Source organism: Hemicordylus capensis, chromosome 1 (genome assembly GCF_027244095.1).
Source record: "Hemicordylus capensis ecotype Gifberg chromosome 1, rHemCap1.1.pri, whole genome shotgun sequence".
Lineage (NCBI taxonomy): Eukaryota > Metazoa > Chordata > Lepidosauria > Squamata > Cordylidae > Hemicordylus > Hemicordylus capensis.
Genome location: NC_069657.1, coordinates 214,118,865 through 214,135,399, shown reverse-complemented (window position 1 = coordinate 214,135,399; position 16,535 = coordinate 214,118,865).

Below are 16,535 nucleotides of genomic sequence, written 5' to 3'. Positions count from 1 at the left end.
ACCCTTCTTCCAGTGAACCAAAGGTCAGAGAACTAGACATTGTTAAAGAGATCCCATGTGCCTTAAAAAGGGGGGATAATAAGGGGGAAAGATTACTTTGCAGCTCTGTAATCTATAATGTATTTCTAAGGGCAGTAAGTAGAAGTGGCAAGAAGAGAACAAGATAGTAAAAGATGTCGATAGGCTGCCTTGTGATCAGCGGGTGACTCACAGCCATTGCAGGGGAGAAGGCTTTCTTTGTTCTGGGAGTTCAAAGAAAGCAAGTCTTGCATTTTAGCACAGCTTGTAATTTCGTTCAAAAGGCTTCTGGGGCGAATAAATTCACTTGAAAGCTGTTGTCTCAATTAAAACATGGAGAATCCAAAAACATGGAGAATCTTAGATTCAGGACAAAGAGTGACTGGGAAGATCATATAAAAGTTATGGGAGATAGATAGATAGATAGATAGATAGATAGATAGATAGATAGAGTGAGCATATACAAGAAAGAAAGGTGTTACAAGATAATATTTGGCTAATGCCCAGATCACCTCCAAGGGTGGGAAAAAGTGTAAGTCTTGCTGTGAAAAGCTTTTCTGTCCTGCTGAAAACATCAATACTGCATGCTGTGGCCAGCACTCTCAGAGAAATAAATATTGATTTCCCTCCTCCTTGAGGCTTACCAACGGCAGTCAAATGTATTCCTCAACTCTAGGGTTGTTATTTTCATTGTTTTCCAGGTGACAGATTCTCTGAGCACTTCTCTTTTATGGTTTCATTGTTCTCCAATTCGTGTGTGTGTGTGTGTGTGAGAGAGAGAGACAGACAGAGAGAGAGAGAGAAGGAAAGAACCAGTCAATATACACACGACTCTGCTTTCAGTTCTCATATAGCCAAGTAATAATAAAAAGTTTCAACAATAAGTTCACAGAGGGCTGGTTTGGATGATACTTCCATGGCCCATGTGATTAAAAGGGGGATGTCTGAGAGCACACCCAGCATGACATCTTTTGTGCATATCCTGAATCCTTCCTTGTCCCTTTATTGTTCCATGTCCCTTTATTGTGTGGGGGTGGAGAATGACCGCTCTACACAAGCTCAAAATACTAGTTTAAACTGGGCTGTGTGTAGAGCTGACATTCAAACTAGGGATGTGCAGGACATTTTGACATTGAGCTCAAAACAGAATGCCTTTCAAATAAAGGTCCTGTTTTGAACTTGGAACAAAACATCCCCATTTTGAGTCAAAATGTTTCAATGTTTCAAGTGCTATTTTGGAGGCCTATTTTCCCGTGCTGATTGGCTTTCTGGCACTGGTTTCCAATTGGCTATCAATCTCCTTGCTTCATGGTTGGCTTGTTATCATACAAATCACGTGCAACCAGGCCCCTTTGGCTGGCAGGGAGGGAGGGGGAACACAAAAGGAGGGAATTTCAAAATGTATTCAAAGGGACTGGGAGGCAGAGAGAGCCCTTATATCTCTCTTGAAGAAGATACAACAGGAGAGGAGGAAGGTAGGTTTGATTTTATAGTTTTCTTTTATCAGTATTGAGTATGATATGCTGTACTATTGCTGCTATAACTATCTGATTTTGCTGCATATTGACAAAGGCAGAACTTGGGTGCCTGCCTTGCCCTCCTTGAGTTGTGGTTTGTTTTGTTTATGAGATAGGATTCCGGCAGGAAGTGGACAGTGGCAGCTCTCCCTCTCTGTGTGTAATATTTCTTGGTGATTGCTGTGATGAGCTCCATGCCTGGCCTTGAGACTAACCTGTGCTTCACTTGCTGCTCTGGTCTGCTCTGCAGTCTGCATTGCAAGGTGTACTCAGACAAAATGTGGTTAAAGTTGCTCTAATTGAGCTTATGGCTATGCTTGCAGCTAAGGGTGCTGCCCTGGTAGATGTTGCAATGCTAGGATGTAAGGAATCATAATTGTATATGAGAGAGTACTAGTGCAAATGATGTTTCTGCTAGGGATGTGCGAAACAATTCAGGTACAAAATGATTTTTACCCGAATCTGGCTAATTCAGGTGATTTGTAGACAAAACAAATCACCCCTGCCCTCAGTTGCCCAGATTTGGGTATAAAACAGATCACCCCAGATTTGGACCGAAAAATCTTGGAGATTTTGACCTCCATTTTGTGGCCAAAATGGGTTGGGTGGTAGAGCTCAATGAGTGAAAGCTACCACCCAAATCTCAAAGAAATTGGGCAAAGAGGTGATTTTTAAAGAATTTTTAAAATCGGTGCATCTTTAAGCTATTCCCCATAAGGAATAATGGGGATTTCAGCAACCTTAAAGCTCCATGAGGGGGGCACCAGGGTGACCCAGAGTGGGTTGTGGTGGGTGGTAGTGCTCAGTGGGTGCAAGGAAGCTACCACCCAGATTTCAAAGAAATTGGGCAAAGGGCTGATTTTTAATTGTTTCTGAGTTGTTCTGAGAGTAGATTCTCTGGTAGGAAATGAGAGTGGATTCAATGTTTGTCATTGAATCCACTCTCATTTCCTACCAGGGAATCTACTCTCAGAAGACCTCAGAAACAACAAAACCCAGTGCCTTGTGGGTTTGGGGGTGGTTGGCACCCTATGTGCACTACACCACCACTCACTCTGGGCTGCCCTGGTGCCCCCCATGTGGATTTATGGGGCTGCTGAAATCCCCATTATTCCCTATGGGGAAAAGCTTAAAGACATGCCAACTTCAAAAATTATTTTAAAAATCACCCCTTTGCCCAATTTCTTTGAAATTTGGATTGTAGCTTCCAGTGTTTTGAGTTTCCCCATTGATCCCTATGGCCAAACACTCAAAACATTTCTTGTTTTGTTCCGTCAAAACAGCCAGCTCATCTTCTTCTGACAAAACATTCCAGCCACTTGCATGTGGTTTCAAGCACAAAACATAATGCAAAGACCATTTTGTGCAATCCCTAATTCAGAACAAACAGCTCTGAAAAGAGACACAAGAGACACAATGGGAAGATGTCAGCATGTCCACAAAAGCTATCATGACAGGTACACATTCAGCCCCTTTTGATGGGGAAAAGGGGAAGTCTAGGGTGAGTCTAGTCCAGGGAAGTCTAGTCTGAACTGACTGAAAACCAAGTGGTTTACACAGCAAAAGGAATGATAAAAAGAATGAGAAAATGGCTTCCTGTCCCAAAGGAATGCTATTCTGGGTTGAGTGAGGACTGTTGTTCTTCCCCTGCTAAATATAAGAGAACCACCACTTGAAATATAAGGGAACCACTCTCCACAGTTAGGATACAAACCCATTAGTATTGGGGAAGGATCTGTTTTGCCAGTGAATAACTGTTCTAAAACACCCAAAGTGGAGGGGAGAGAAGGTCTACCTGTTGATTAAAATTTTTGAATGGGTTGGATCTGTGTAAGACTGACTGGCTTACATACAATGCAGCCAGCTGTGCATCCCAGCAGGATGCAGGCTTGCTGGCTCTGTGGCACTCACCAGTGCATTGATGCTCCTATTGACAGTCCATGAATCCTACGTGAGGCATCAGAGCAGCTGTGACCTCGTCAGCCACTTCCCTGCCACCATTAGAAAGAGGCCATTGTGGCAAACGCACAACTTTTATTTCCCTTTACCAGTCTTCCAGCTGTGATGGGAGAAGATCACAGCTGTTCCAGTGCAGTCTTGAGGATGCATGAAGTTTTCCCTGCCATCAGTAGGGAGGTGCATGCGCTCAGGAGCGTAAGGAGGCTGGCGGTGGCCCGTGTGCGGCCGCCACAGCCTCCTGGCCCCACCCCCAACATCTGACATCAGACGCAGGGGGCCGGCTAGCCACACCCCCATGTCTGACATCAGACACGGGGGATGTGGTCTCTCTCCCAAACGGAGCTGTGCGGCCTCGTTTGGAAGGGACATCGTCCCGCGCTTGTTGGGCAGTGTGGGCCGGAGCGACTCTCCCTGACTTAAAGGCAGGGAGAACAGTTCTGGCTGTGCTGCCAAGGCAGTGCAGGCCAATCTCTCTCCTAAATGGGGCCACACAGCCCTGTTTGGGAGGAAGATCAATAGGCCCCGCTGCGTTGGCAGTAAGACCAGGAGTGGCGCTTCCTGCCTTTAAAGCATGGAGAGTCACTCTGGCTGTGCTGCCCAATGCAGCGCAGGCTGATTTTAGCTCCAAATGGGGCTGCACAGCCCCGTTTGGGTCCGAAATAACACCCCCGCGCCTGACATCAGACATGGGGGGCATGTCTGGGACCGTGCTCGCGGCTCCTGATTGGTGGCGGCCCAAGTTCTTTGAACCCATTCACTCAATAGTGGCTCCGCCTCTGCATGCGCTGGTGAGTGGTGTGGAGCAAGCATTCCCCTTGATTACGCAGCTGGCTGCATGGTATTTAAGTCACGAATGTTTTGCACAATCAGTAGTAGTCCTGTTAATTTTACTTCTGTGTAATGTGTTACAGCAACACAGCAGTAAAGTTTAACCCTAAGTGCAGCTGGAGCATTTCAGAAATAGCAAATATGCAATGCATGCAGAATAGCTCTCCAGTCTCAGCTCCACTGGCCATTTAAAAATGTTTTCCCCCACAGAGTCTGAAAAATGTAACCAATTTTCTAAAATGCAATCAAAGCCTACTTGACTTTTCAGGAAAATGTATTTGAAATTATTGGAGAACATAATTCACTAATGTCAAGTATACTTGAGTTTCATTTTAGATAACCATTTTGTTCAAATAAAACCGACTATAATTATGGAAGTATAATTTGATTTTAATACCTTGTTGAAAGTCTCCTTCCCCCTGCCCCCACCCCACACTTTGATAGCCAGTTTTTGGTCTCATGTGCCTATATTACCTGAATGTTATTTTCAGGACCTTTCAACTTGACTCTCAGATCTTTCTTACAGCCTTCTCCTAGGCATATTTACTTAGAAGTAAATCCCAGTGAGTTCAGCGTCTTACTCTGTTATGCACTTTTAATTTTGCTTTCATTATATTCATTGCCTAGCAATGACGCCCCCACCCTCAAGAGTTCATATCTGCTACTCTTCATTATAATTCAGATAATATATAGTGGGGTAGAGAAAGGCAGCTGGAAGAATGGTGAAGGGAAATAAAAGTCGTACATTTGCCAAAATAGCCACAAGAAAGAAGTATTTCTAATAGTGGCAGGGAAGTGGCTGATGATCTTCTCCTCCGATGCCTAGTAGCTTTGACATCACCAGCAACTACAAGGTAAGGGTGAAAGAAAGTAAGAAATGGTAAATGATTAGTATAGGCATTACCGGAGAAAACAACAGCACCTAAGAGGCCACTGAATGAACAGCTTAACTCTCTGATTTACCCTCCTCAGAGATGCTTGCATTCTTGATGAAATCACTCCACATCTGAACCAAAAGAGACTGCAAGGCTGTTCTCAGGAGGCTGCGGCTAGCTGCTTGTGTGGTGCACTGGGATCCATGCAGATGCTCCTGGTGCTCCCACCCAGCCAACCCCAACTTGTAAGCCTGGCCTTTAGCTGAGGTTGAGGGCGTGAGAGTGCCTTTAACCCGGCTGTTGGGATTGTGTGTTTGCTCAGGCTGTTTGCACAGCCCGAGAAGTCACAGAGATGAGTGCCTAAAATGCCCCTCTGAAGTGGGTATCCGTGGCATTGGAGACATAATTGATGATTATCTGGGGGGAGGTAAGCAGGATTGTGCCTTCCCCCTCACCCTTCCCGCTATCACACATGCCCATGTGAATAGCCTATGAATCTCAGAAGAATGCTGAAAGGTGAAATGCTCTGGGCTTAGCATATAATTCTACTTATCTGTCTTTAAAGGCTTTTATTAGGCTAATTTCCTTAAGGAAAGTAAGCTTGTGAGATTGCCCAGCATTCTGTTTGTGGGTCCATGTGTGTCTGGGTGTGCCTATCAACTTTCCTGTGCCTGGACCAATATGAAACAAATTGGGTACAGTTGAAGGGACACATAGGGACACCGCAACGGTGTTTGTGATAGATAATGTCACCCATCCCAATTCAAGATGCAGAAACATTTGAGGCACAAGTGGGCTAACTTGTGAACCGCCTAACCAATTTGAATCAAATTTGCTGCAGCTGTAGGGACATATAGGGATGCCTCAATGGTGTAGTTTGTGGTGATTTCATCCACCCCAATTCAAGATGGCAGACAAGTTAACATTTGAGGCACAGGAGGGCTAACTTGTGAACCGACTAACCGATTTGAACCAAAGTTGCTACAGCTGTAGGAACACAAAGGGACACCTCAGTGGTGTTGTTTGTGATGATGTCATCCACCCCAATTCAAGATGGTGGATGTGTGAACATTTGAGGCACAAGAGGACTAATATGTGAACCGAATAACCGATTTGAACCAAATTTGGTACATTTGTAGGGACACATAGGGACATCTCAAAAGTGTAGTTTGTGATTATGTCATCCACCCCAATTCAAGATGGTGGATGTTTGAACATTTGTGGCACATGTGGGCTAACTTGTGAACTGCCTAACCAATTTGGACCAAATTTAGTTCAGTTGTAGGGATAGTGAAATGAAAGTAGGCAGATTAGTCCTTACAAAAACTCCTTGTTAAACAATAAACATGGTATAGTCTCTACAGAAAGTATCCAATATCATGTATTTATTTTGGAGGCGGTAAGCTGGGGCTGAGAGATTAGTGACTTGCTCATGGCTCTTCCATCAAATTTAAAATTTACACTTGTGCTATGTACTTGTTGATATTGCATATGGACAGCTGCATTTAAGATGGTGGCACCCATACAACATATGGCCAGACCATCTTGAAAGTGGTTCTTCACCTATTAATGTGCTATGGCCACCATATCTGTGTCCACACTGTTGAGACAGAGGGAGGAAAAGGTGTTAATTTTGTGTGGTGTGCAGAGAAGTAAGTTGACAGGTGAGAAAGAGCTTGATGGATTCAGCCTATCTCTAGAGATGGATGTAGAATATATTAGCAGAGGGGGGGAAAGACTTGTTTTGCCAGTGAATTACCATTGTAAAACATCGATGGTAAATAAAACATTCCAAAGTATAGGGGGAAACTGGCCTGTCTGCCAATCCACATCCTGCAATGAGTTGCATCTGTATAAGTAAACTTTTCAATATACATTTTAAATAGCTCCCCCCGCCACAATGCTCAAAGGGGTTTAGAATGATTTATTTGTATTCATGATTGCTAACTATTTTACCACAGTCATTTTCACAATATGAAGAGTTTCAGACCAACAATTTTTCAATGGCCTCAAGTACTGTATTCATTTCATTCGCATGCATATTACATACATGTCAAAGGAACCCAAAGGAATGAAACTGAATGCTCAAAACAGTTAGGGATATTAAAATGCCGGAAGGTTAATAGGAGCACTCAACACCCAGCAAACAGCTTCCTTAAGAGGACAGAAATAGGATAATTCTTTGTGGCTGATGTCATTTGATGCACAATAACTGGAATGGAATGCATGACCTCATCAAGGGTGACCACAGCTCTATCCAGGCTTCCTTCTCTTTATGTGGGTGGAGGAGAACCATGATAATAACTGGCTCCCCCACCCCTTCCACATCCCTAATGTTCACTCACTGATTGTCATGTCTACACAGATCTATGCTTATGTTCATAGTATAATGATAGTATAGTATAATGAGCCCCTGGTGGCGCAGTGGTAAAACTGCCGCCCTGTAACCAGGAGGTTACAAGTTCGATCCTGACCAAGGGGCTCAAGGTTGACTCAGCCTTCCATCCTTCCGAGGCCGGTAAAATGAGTACCCAGAATGTTGGGGGCAATATGCTAAAAATCATTGTAAACCGCTTAGAGAGCTCCGGCTATAAAGCGGTATATAAATGTAAGTGCTATTGCTATAATGATCTCTGTAATTCTGCTTCCTCCAAATGTGTAAAGTGTGGTAGGCGAGAAGGCAGGTTTTGCCCAAGTCCCAGGAAGCTGGACACATCCGGGTACCATCCCTAAGGCCATGAGTTTGTTCATGACCAATAAGGGAAAGGCTTGGGGGCCGCTTTATAGGCACCCACCTTCCCACCCCTATCCAGTGGGGTAGAGCCGGTTGCCTGCTTGGGACCAAATAGGATTAAAAACAAATCTGCCTCTGATTGGTTTGAGGTGAAAATTTTGTCACCTACTCTCCACTGGGGTCATCGTTGGTTCTACATTCAGGTGGTGCCGCTAAATTGATGAGTGTGGGTTAAGGTTGGCAGTAGGCCTGTGCAAATTCTGATTCAAAAATCCAGATTTTATTTGAAATTGCCCCAAATTGGAAAAATTTGGTAAGATACGAATCCAGGTTGTTGTTGTTTAATTGGATTGGTAGTCAGAAACAATCCTAAAATATCTGAATTAATTTTGGAAATATTTCAGAATTTTGGAATTAGCAAAATGCAACCAGATTTTTCCCCATAGAGGTTAATGGAGAAACTGGGAGGGTAGATCACCAAAAATCACCAGGTGGTCCTAGAGCCTTGAAACTTGCCACACATGTGGGGAAGGAGGTATGGGCACCCTTAGTGAATCTGAAGATAATTGGTCAATCCCCTGATTTTGTGTGAATTTTTGAAAAAAATGTTTTTAAAAATGGCTAAAAATGGTGAAATCTGGGTTGTTTCAAACCAAAACTTTAGAAAAACTTCTAAAACTGAAGACCCCCCCTTGGACAGGGGAGCTGCATATGGAGGAAACTGTGATTTGCCTTCATGAAAAGGGGTAAGAGCATACCCCTTTTGCCTCCCCCTTTTATATTTCTGGAGTGAATGGGCATACAGTTATGAAATCGGGCACACATAAAGTCCACATTGGTAGGACTCTCAAAAATTTGCTTCAAAGCTATGGGTCAATCCCGTGATTTATTTATTTTTTTAGTTTTTAAAATTTTCTTTAAAATGGCTAAAATTATTGGTATTCAGCCAGAGGCACCTTAATGGTAAAGGGGAATTCCATGGAACAGTCCCACAAGGTTTTGCGGATCATGACAGCTGAGAATGAATTTCATTTGGGGAATTGTTTGACTCATTCCCAGTGAGCTTTGTAGTTTGGAGGATAGTGACTGGGGCAACTCTCCCTGAACACAATGTGTGCAGTAAGGTGGGAGCCAGAGGTTAGATGACTGCTGGTACCGTAGCTACCAAGCCTGACTGATTTCCCCAGAGATGGGAGAAACAGCTGAAACAGAGAAGCAATGTATGTCTGCACACTTGTGGATCTATGTGTGTAGGCCCATGTTGTTGTTGTTGTTATTTCATTATCATTATTAATCAAATTTGTACACCGCCCCAAACTTTAGGTTAACAATAACATAAAACATAATACATAAAACAAGTTAAAATCATACACAAAAATCTTAAAATAATTTAAACATTATAAAAATATTAAAATTTAAAAATTTTTAAAAGCTGAAAAAGCTTGGGTGAAGAGGTAGGTTTTCAAGTGCTTTTTAAAAATTGCCAGAGATGGGGAGGATCGTATTTCAGTAAGCAGCGCATTCCACAGTCTTGGGGCAGCAACTGAGAAAGCCCATCCCCGTGTGGCCACCAGCCGAGCTGCCGGCAACTGGAGACGGATCTCTCCAGACAACCTCAATGGGCAGTGGGGCTCATGATGAAGAAGACATTCTCCTAAATACCCAGGTCCTAAGCCATTTAGGGTTTTATAGGTTATAACCAGCACTTTGTATTTTGCCCGGAAACCTATTAGCAGCCATTGTTGTGTCGTTCTATCAGCAAAGGAGTGATGTGGTCTCTCTGAGATGACCCAGAGACCAACCTGGCTGCTTCATTCTGTAACAAGTGAAGCTTCCGGACTACGTACAAAGGCAGCCCCACATAGAGCGCACTGTAGAAGTAAAGTCTGGAGGTTACCAGCATATGTACCACTGTTTTGACGTTGTTAATCTCAAGAAATGGGTGCAGCTAGCATATCAGCTGAAGCTGATAGAAAGCCCCTCTGGCCACTGCCTCAACCTGAGATACCAGGGAGAGGTGTGGATCCAGAAGCACTCCAGCATACCTGTTCCTTTTGGACAGCATACTTGCTCCTTTTGGAGAAATGTGACCTCATCTAGAACAGATAGATCAAAATCACCTCTGGATTTCTGACCCTGCATAATAAGTACCTCTATCTCATCTGGATTCAGTCTCAGTGTATTCTCCCTCATCTAGCCCATTACTGCTTCCAGGCAGGCATTTAGGGAGGTTATGCCATCTCCTGATGAAGTTGACATGGAGAAGTAGATCTGGATGTCATCAGCATACTGATAACACCCCACACTAAATCCCCTGATTATCTCTCCCAGCGGTTTCAAGTCGATGTTAAAGAGCCTTGGAGACAGTATGGATGGAGACCTGAGGGACACCATACAGAAAGCTCAGATTTCGAAGAGCAACAGTCTCCAATTGACACCACCTGGAATCTGTCTGGGAGGTAGGAGCGGAACCACTGTAAAACAGTGCCTCCCACTCCTAACACTCTCAAACGTTCCAGAAGGACACTATGGTTGATAGTATTGAAAGCTGCCAAGAAAGCCAAAAGGACCAACAGAGTCACACTTCCTCTGTCAGTTCCCAATTGGAGATCATCCATCAGGCCCACCAAGGCAGTGTCCACCCCATAGCCTGCTTGAAAGTCAGTTTGAAATTTCAATGAATAAATGAAATCTAAACATGAATATTAATGGGGTGGGGGCTTGCCAACAGGATCATGATCCCACAATACAATGCAGAAGAACATCTGCATAGGGCTTATATTTAAAACCACAAAGTATCAACTCTACAAATACATTAGTATAATTAGAAGTGGAATAACTAGCACTTAGACTTGTGTCCACAACATGGCTGGAGAGGGAATCACCTTTCCTGCTAAAGCCAATTGAGAGAGGGGGGGGGGGGAGAGAGAGAGAGAGAGAGAGCGGCGGGTGAAGGGGAGGGGGAGATTTGAGTAAGAAATCTCTTGCAGGGCAATGTTAAACAAAACAATAAAACTATACAGTCTTCCCCCTGGAACATAGCTGTGGTCGAAATTGGGCCACCCAATAGCTCCTTTTAGGGGAGGAAAGGCTTTGGGAGATGCATTCACACATCTCCAACATCATCCATTGTTTTTAAGTATTTTAATTGGTTTTAAATTTATTTATTTATTTATTTATTCAATTTCTATACCACCCTTACAAAGTGTGTTTTAAATGGTGCTTGTTTTTGTGTTTTTTAAACTTGTGCACCGCTCAGAGCCTTTGGATGGGGCAATCCGGAATTGAAGTTAGACAGATAGATAGATAGATAGATAGATAGATAGATAGATAGATAGATAGATAGATAGATAGATAAGCAAGCAAGCAAGCAAGCAAGCAAGCAAGCAGCACTCTGTTCCTCAGTCTTGCCATGATGTTGTTCTAAAATTCTCTGGTTAAAAAAAAAATTCATGCTGATAAACTTGCTTACCATATTAATCTGTGAAATGAAATGTAACTGGTCAACTCAGACTGCTGTCAAGCAAAGGTTTTTAAGCACATGTTATTCGACGGTCTTCAGAGTCAAAAGTCAAATGTATGATACAGCATATGTTTTATAGCCATGTCAACTCCATAAAGCTCTTGACCTCCTAGTGCATTTTTCTTCTCCTTTTATCACATAACAGATCATCTTTACATCATGGAGCAGTAATACAGAAGCCTATGCCAGAAACCTATCTAAGACACATCTCTGCCATATTTTATTATGCCCATGTTTAGGCTAACTCAAAGTCATTTGAAAAACATTGGTAGATGGCATATCTTGAAAATTTGCCGGAGTGATGAGTCCTGGCAAATATTGATTTGATGCTGCATTGCACCTAGCTTAAATGCATCCTCCCACCAGCTTGCTGTGGGTCATTCAAGATACTCGTCAGAAAAGAAGGCTTGTACCCATCATTCTACAAATGCTAGATTTCCCCTACTGCTAGTTAGTTGGATGGAGCTCCTACAAATCTCATCTATCCAAAGTCCATGAAAAAAATATGGCTGGAACTAGAAGTGAAGGTTATGGGGCTGTACCACCAAAATGTCGATCCATTGTCAAATTCCCCACTCAACATTATGCTGGGGTGGGACATGGGGTGGGGTATGATTTCCTTCTACATATTCAAGGAGGAGGAACCTGGCACAGGGTTCTCACTCCTCCTCCTCCTCCTCTCCTCATCCCTCCTCCTCATCTTTCTGTAGCTGAATATAGACAAGGACCAAATTTCCTTAGAAAAACAGAAAATCAGTGAAATTGACCAAGTCAGTCTTGAGGCAGCAAGCATGAATTGTCCCCTTTGCTAAACAGGCTTCATCTTGGTTTGCATTTGGATGGGTGTCTACCCCAGGGGCGTAACTATAATAGAGCAAGGGGAGACAGTTGTCTGGGGCTCCACTGCCTTGGGGGGCCCCCAGAGGCAAGTCACATGACTGACTCCCCCAGCCACGCACCTGCCCGGGCTTCCTTCAGTTGTATTCATCCTCCGAAATTGATGTGAGTGTTAAGACCTGGAGCTACCAGAACAGCAGGTCTTTCTCTAGTACCGTTAAATGACTTGTATCATCCATAATTTACAAAACCTTTGAAAAAATAATTTAGGATGATGTTCTATTGTGGCACATAGAAGACAGACAGACAGACAGACAGATATGCTTTTTGTTACCACTATTCAGCCTCATTTAAGATTTCTTTACTTCATGAGCTGAGCTTCAGTGAGGGAGGGCCATTTTAAAATCTTGTCTCTGGGCCCACTCCAACCTTGCTATGCCCCTGGTCTACCTGTGAGTGCTGTCTGATATAAGATATTCCCCATAGGGTTTGGGGCATAGCTCAGTAATAGAGCATGCACTTGCACACAGAAGTTCCCAAGTTCAACCCCAGCATCTCTAGATAGGGCTTGGAGAAACTCCTGTCTGAACCCTCAGAGAGCTGCTGCCAGAGTAGACAACACTGAGCTAGATGGATCAGGGTTCTGAAATAGTATAAGGCAGCGTCTTATGTTCCTGTGGATACACAGGGTAGCCTTTCACGATATTAAGTACATTGACAACAGTGTATTTTATGAACAGTGTGTTTTCTGAACAGATTTCATAACAGGAAAGAATTCCCTACAACAGCATTCTGCTTGGTGTTCTAATATTCTTTAAAACATCTTAAACCTTGCTTCAGCAATTCCTGTTCTTCCAGCAGTTTGTACCAAGATGTTCCAGGACGGAGATCTCAGATTTCAGTGTTTAACCAGCTGCTCTTGTAATCATGATATACCTGATAATTTCCAATATTTTGCTTGCAGAAGTATGCAAATATGCAATATGCAAAAATAGCAAATTAATTGCTCTGTTGGTTATCATATGGAACATCAAAACCTTTTGCTTTATGGGGACTTTACCCCCTTATATGTCCTTCTTCAGTCCAGCATAATCTCCTTCTCAATGGCTTTTGCTGGTGTCTATCTTGTGTTTGTTTTTTGGATTGTGAGTACCTTTGGGTAGAGAACCATTTCTCTTTACTTTTGCTGCGGAAACCACTTTGAAAACTTCTTTTTGTTGTAAAGCAGTATTTACAGAATTTTTAAATAATAATGATAATTTATACTAAGAGAAACAACCCCATGAAAACTACCAATATTCTATTGGCCATATAATGAATTTGGATACAGGAGGTTTGCCCTGGAGAAGGACAACCAGCAATGAACAAACACTTGAAAATTTTCTCCAAGCATGACTGATTTAATCCATTTGGTGGATTTAAGTCCTTCTAAGTCTTTCTAAGATATATTGTAGCATTCATTCATTCATTGTAATTGTAATCTCCGCCTCAGACCTCCATCTCTGGGCAATTGACAGCAACATAAAACAAATTAAAACAGAAACTAAAACCTTAAAACAGTTTAAAACTTGTGTGAACAAATGTGTCCTTAAAGACTTTTTAAGTGTTGGCAGAGATGGGGAGGCTCTTATTCTCCGGGCAGCAACAGGGAAGGCCCGTCCCTGTGTAGCCACCAGATGAGCTGGTGGCAACTGTAGACGAACCTCTCCAGATGATCTCAATGGGTAATGGGGCTCCTTGTGAAGAAGATGTTCTCTTAAATACCCTTGTCCTTAGCACTTTAGGGCTTTATAGGTTACTAGCTGATCCCACACAGAGCATCTGTGTGCTGCTTGGGGCTGGCTGTTTTCCCCTCCCTCTCCCTCTTGCCCGGTCTCTCCTCTCTCCCCCTCTTGCCCATACCACCTGCACAGAGCTGCTGCCAGTCTCTCCAACTGCCTCCCTTCTCCCCCCCACCTGGCTCGGTTCTCCCCCCCATTGCGGTTTTTGGCCTGGCGGCCCAGCCACCTCCTCACCCTGGCTGCTGGGCCCGCCGCCACCTCCTTGCTGCTGCTGCCACCCCACTGCAACCAGGCCCGCAGCTGTTGCCTCCTGGCCGCAGCCGTTGCCTCCTGGCCGCAGCCGGCCCCACCGCCGCGCTTGTCTCTCCTTGCTGCAGCCGGGCCTGCCACAGCTGTGCATGCCTCTGCGCCCCCACTGGACCTGCCGCCACTGGGCCCGCTGCCTCTCTGCCAGGACTGGACCTGCCACCGCCTCTCCACCACTGCTGGGCCGCCGCCTCTCCACCACAGCTGGAGCTGCCGCTGCCTCCCCGCTGCCGCCGCCACTTTGCCTGCCTTCCCTCCACCTGCTCCCCAGCGCGGCCACCACTGCCTCGCCTGCCTCTCCTTGTCGCCATTAGCTTCAAAGAGGCCAACTGGTGCCCAGCCAATCAGGTGGCTTCCTCGCTGGCACGCATAGCCTTGCCATATCCCTACGCATGGCTGACGGCTGGCTAAGAGAATTAAGTATAACTAGCTGACCCAGCACATAGCATCTGTGCAGTTGTGTACTGAACCTGTGACAGCCCCCCACAGCTCTCCCCCGTAGCTTGCTCGCCCTCCCCCCCACAGCTCTCCCCTCCCCCCATGGCTCGCTTGCTCGCCCTCCCCCCCACAGCTCGCTCGCTCACTCCCCCCCCGCAGCTCTCCCCATTGGGCTGGCCAGGGCCAGGCCATCCCACCACTGCCTCCCACCTTCTCCTCCCAGCTGGTAAGGCTTTGCCCGCCGTCTGCCCACCTCCTCACCACCGCCATAATTTCTCCCCACCACCGCCTCCTCTTCCTGGCCGGAGGGGCTTCGCCTGCCAGCCCTCCACCTCTGCATCCTGACCGCAGCCATTATTTCTCTCTGCTTCAATGCTGGAACTCTTGCACGCTCTAGAGCATCTGCACGTTAGTGCTTGATTGCTCCCCTCACCTCAGAGATCTCCCCACCCTCACCTGGTCTGAACTCCTGCTCCTCCTCCATCCCATTGCTTCCATCCCCCTCACCCTTCTTGGTCGTGGCTGCAGCCTTGCTGCTGCCTACTGGCCAAGCTGCAGCCCCCTTTCCCCAGAGACTTCCCCACGCTCACCCTCACCCCGCTCCTCCCTTCAGGAGCAGCAGCAGTGGTTGACTGGGTAGTTCCTCGTTGCTGCCACCACCATGGCCGCTTGTTCCCCTCAGGCCGCTGTCAGGCCCAGGCCCATCCCTTGCCTGACTGCCTTCCTCTTACAATGGCCTCAGTAGCCCCAAACAGCAGCAGTGGTTGCCTGGACCCTTCCTTGCCGCCACTGCCGCCATGGCCACTCATTCCCCTCAAGCTGCTGACAGGTTCAGACCCGTCCCTTGCCCTTCCTTCTGTCTCTCTTCCCCCTCCCTTCTTTCTCTCTCTCTCCTCCACTCACATTTCTCCACTCTTTCTTCCCCCTCCCTTCATGTTTTTTCTCCCTCCCTGAGTTAAAAGATTTTGTTCATTTATACAACGGCATCCTCCTTCTCCTGAAGGGGCTCTTTCCTCCCTCATGACCTTTTTGCAGACCCCTGCCTGCTATCCTTTTATATCCAGAACATCTTCGAACCAGTAACAGCTGCATTCCAACTGACCTTAACCATCACAGGCCCCTCCTCCCTATCTGCATATGGAATCCCCACTGCCCAATCAGGTGCTTCTGCTTGCAAACTCTGCATATTATTATTATTATTATTACATTTATATCCCGCTCTTCCTCCAAGGAGCCCAGAGCAGTGTACTACATACTTGAGTTTCTCTTTCACAACAACCCTGTGAAGTAGGTTGGGCTGAGAGAGAAGTGACTGGCCCAGAGTCACCCAGCTAGTTTTATAGCTGAATGGGGATTTGAACTCGGGTCTCCCTGGTCCTAGTCCAGCACTCTAATCCCCACTGTCCAATCAGGTGCTTCTGTTTGCAAACTCAGCCAATCGCCTCCTTCCTACCACATTGCCACACATGGCCCGTCTTGGAGAAATAATAATATAGATGATGATAACCAGGGGCTTGTATCCCCCCCTGCCTCCATAAAACTTATTGTTTTCTTAATGGTTCTTTTAATATAGGAGTAATACAGTCTATTTGAGATGACCAACCTGCCTGCTGCATTCTGTACCAACTGCAGTTTCCGGACTATGTACAAATGCAGCCCCACAGAGATTGCATTGCAGTAGTCAAGTCTGGAGGTTACCAGCATATATTCTGTTCTGAG